At 56.1% G+C, this 3,951-nt stretch overlaps 1 pseudogene; it reads right to left on the bottom strand.

The window, feature by feature from the left end:
• Positions 1 to 246: 246 nt before the first annotated feature.
• Positions 247 to 1,159, bottom strand: LOC142004455 (olfactory receptor 11A1-like; annotated as a pseudogene).
• Between the last annotated feature and the right edge of the window lie 2,792 nt (positions 1,160 to 3,951).

Raw genomic sequence — 3,951 nt, 5'->3', positions numbered from 1 at the left:
TATTTTATTTCCATGAACTAATTAAGTTCTTCAACATTCATCCACTGCCAAAAGAGAATAATTCAAACTCATGGAAGCTTCACAGTCCTGTGTGAGTAAAGGGTGCAGGGAACATTTGGCTGCGTGTCTTAATTTTCCCCCAGAATGATTCCAATGACCCCAGGTAGGCACCATGCAGACGCCACTGGTAGAGTCATGAAGTTCTGATTTTCATACTATTGAAAAGACACTCCTAAAACCCTGTGTTCATTTAAAAGACAAAAATGGAAGGAAAGCTTTCCTCAAGGCTTCCTTCACCTCCTTGTTTCTGAGGCTGTAGATGAGGGGGTTGACCAGAGGAGTCAGGACTCCATAGAAGACAGAAAACACTTTGTTAAGGTCCCCCAATGTATCAGACTCTGGGACCAAATAAACCATGATGAGGGTCCCATAGAAAATTGTCACCACGATGAGGTGAGAGGAGCAGGTGGAAAAGGCCTTTTTTCTCCCAGTGGTGGACGGGATTCTCAGGATGCTGGAGATGATGCAAACGTAAGATGCTAGTGTCAACAGAAAGGGAGGGAGAGTGAATAGGGAAGAAGACATAAAACTAGTAATTTCCACCATGTGGGTGTCAGTGCAGGAGAGCTTTATTATTGGGCGAAAATCACAAAAGAAATGGTCGATTTCACTGGGGCCACAGAACGTTAATTGTGACATCAAAAAAACAAAGATAGACACAAACAGAAACCCACCTATCCACAGCCCAGCCTCTAGCTGGAGGCACAGCCTGCCATTCATAAGGGCTGCATAGTGCAGAGGCTTGCATATTGCTAGATATCGATCGTAGGACATCACAGATAGCAGACAACATTCAGTGCCTGCCAGAGAACCAAAGAGATACAATTGCACGATGCAGCCGGGCACAGAGACGGCTCTGTCCCCAGTCAGGAGGCTGGCCAGCAGCCTGGGCAGGATGGTAGAGCTGTAGCAGATCTCCAAGCAGGACAAGTTCCCCAGGAAGAAGTACATAGGGGTGTGGAGGTGATGATCAGCCACAACGAGCACCACGAGGAGGCTGTTCCCAGCCATAGTTGCCAGATAGATCGCAAGAAACAGCATTTAGGTTACCGAGGTCTTGAAATCCCAAGAGGATGAATTCCATGATGGTCATTTCATTTCCCACCAGTGTGTTTGTTGTGGGTTTCATCTGGGGTAAATAAAAGAAATGATGCAATTAGAAATCTAACATCCATGTGAAACAGTGATAATTTCAGTTCTGGTTTCTTCCTGCTGGTAGCCACCCCAACGGTTCAGTCAAGACTCCAGATGGTGAACATGTTTGGAAACATGTTTTTTAAAAGGCCAAAGTTAATTGACATTGTAAATTTAATTATGGTCTTGCATATCTATGGCTGAACACACCTCACCTTCAGTACTAAGTGTTCTTGCCAGCAAGTTAAAGAAGCACGGATTGGAAGAATGGTCTACAAGGTGGATAAAAAGCTGGCTAGATCACCAGGCTCAATGGGCAGTGCTCAATAGCGCCTTGTCTAATTAGATGCCAGTATCACACAGGAGCCGCATCTACACGTGCCGGCTACTTCGAAGTAGCGGCGCCAACTTCGAAATAGCGCCCGTCACGGCTACATGTGGCGGGCGCTATTTCGAAGTTGACATCGATGTGAGGTGGCAAGACGTCGAAGTCCCTATCCCCATCAGGAGATGGGAATAGCGCCCAGTTCGACATTCAACGTCGAAGTGGGGAACATGTAGCCATTGCACGTCCCGCAACATCGAAATAGCGGGGTCCGCCATGGTGGCCATCAGCTGAGGGGTTGAGAGACGCTCTCTCCAGCCCCTGAGCTCGATGGTCGCAGCGTGCAGCGGCACCTTAAAGGTCCCCGCCCCCTGCCTTCCTGTGCAGGAAGCTGAGAGAGCGTGCAGGCGGCAGCGCAGCCATGCGGCCAGCCTGCACATCTCTGAGCAGCCACATCAACCCCCCACCGCTGCGATGGCCGCCCCCCAGCCCCCTAAGCGCCCCCAGGGCACCCCCCCAAGGGGAGCCAGGGCTCCCAGACTGGAAGCCAGGCTGGGAAGCGGCAGCGGGGCCCCTCCTGGACGGAGGCCGAGCTTTGGGACCTGCTGGGGCTTGGGAGTGAGGAGGAGGTGCTCCAGGTAATGGGGAGCAAGAGGCGGTACGTGGATGCATTTGCTTGGCTGGCCGAGGGCCTGGCTGCCCGGGTTCACCCTGCCCGCACTCCTGACCACGTCAGGAGTAAGGTGAAGGAGCTGCAGCAGGGTTACGCCCGGGCCCGGGATGCAAGCGGCCGATCTGGGGCTGCCCCCGTCACTTGCCCATTTTACAGGGAGCTCAGGGCCATCCTGGGCCCCCAGCACACCTCCTCCCCTCCGGCCACCCTTGATACCTTGGCCGACGAGCCCCAGCAGGCCCTGCAGCCGGAGTGTGCCCCGGAGGTAAGCCCTGCACCCCGGGGGCCCCCCAAGGAGCCCACCCCCGGGGCACCGGAGGAGGAGGAGAAGGGGGAGCCCTCCTCCAGCAATGCATGTCTCTGGATCCACATCCCATCCCAGAGCTCCAGCAGGGTGCCCACCCACCGGGTGTCCCCCGACCGTGGGAGTGGACCATCAGGTGTGTACCCCCCTGGTGCACACCCCTGGGGTTGAGGGGTGGGGGAAATAGATATGACCAGGGCCCTCCACATGCCCAGATGACCATGGCCCCAAGGACAGCAGTGGCATGTCCCTCAGAAGAGTGCATCAGCCCCTGCCCCCCCAGCATGACAGTGCCATGCCCCATCCCTGGGGATGGGGGGAGCGGAACCTAGGGTCCCCCGGGGGGAGGGGGTGGGACACCCATCATCATCAGAAGCAGCATCTCACGGGGATGGGAAAGCTGCAGCAGAGGGGTGGGGAGACAAGGGCCACGGCTCGGGGCCCACACTAACGGCTGTCTCCACTCTTCTTCCCCGCCATGTTCCGCAGCTGCACCATAGGAGGGACCAGAGAGCGCCAGCGAGGTGTCAGTGGTCCCGGAGAGCCCACCAGGGCCATCACTCCAGGCCAGCCCCTCGGCGGAGCACCGACCGGCCCCAAGGAGGGGACGACGGTGGAGCCAGCACCATCCAAGGACGGGAACGGACCCCCCAGCTGCTGACCATCCTCCGTCGGCAGCTGGAGGTCTCCGATCAGCGCCTGCGGGTGGAGGAGCGGCGCCTCCAACTACAGGAGCGGGCGCTGGCCTGGCGCCAGGAGGCATGGGGGGCCTTTATTCGCACATTTGAGCGCATCGCAGACTACCTGGCCCCCCATGCTGTGCCGGCCACTGCTCTGCCCGCCCTGCTTGCTCCACCCTCCGCTCCACCCGCCATTGCACCGCCGTCCTCCACCGAGGGGCCTTCTGCCGAGGGGGACCTGGGGCCAGCTGACACCTGCCGGCCTTATCTCCCAGTCTGCCCGGCCCCCAGCTAGCCCCGGCGTGGGCTGCGGCCGAGGCGCAGGTCATGGCCACCCACCGCCAGCGCTGGACATTAGGGGGTGTGGGGCCCAGGACATGGCTCCCCCCCTCCCCCTTTGTATATATCCCCTTCACCTATCTTTTGTAAATAGTTTGTATTAGACCCCTGTTTTGTTATGTTATGATGATACCTGCCCCCCCATGTAAATAGTTCTCCCCTTCCTTGTCTTCCCCTTTTTTTCCTTTCATCTTATAATACGCATATGTATAATATTTATTTTGGCTGTACATAGTTATGATATAATAATAAGAGTTCAACATATATATTCTGGTTTCACGAAAAACATGTCTGTTTTTATTTACAAGAAAAGTGGGGGTGTGGGGTGTGCTGTTGGGTGCTCTGTGGTGTGGGCATAGGTGCAGGGAGTGTTGTGGAGGATGGGGGGGGTGCAGTGGGAGGCCTGCCAGCGTTCACCCCACGGCCTCATCGAACT

Source organism: Carettochelys insculpta, chromosome 32, assembly GCF_033958435.1.
Source record: "Carettochelys insculpta isolate YL-2023 chromosome 32, ASM3395843v1, whole genome shotgun sequence".
NCBI lineage: Eukaryota > Metazoa > Chordata > Testudines > Carettochelyidae > Carettochelys > Carettochelys insculpta.
The sequence above is the reverse complement of the archived record's forward strand: the minus strand, read 5'-3'. Positions and strand labels throughout refer to the sequence as shown.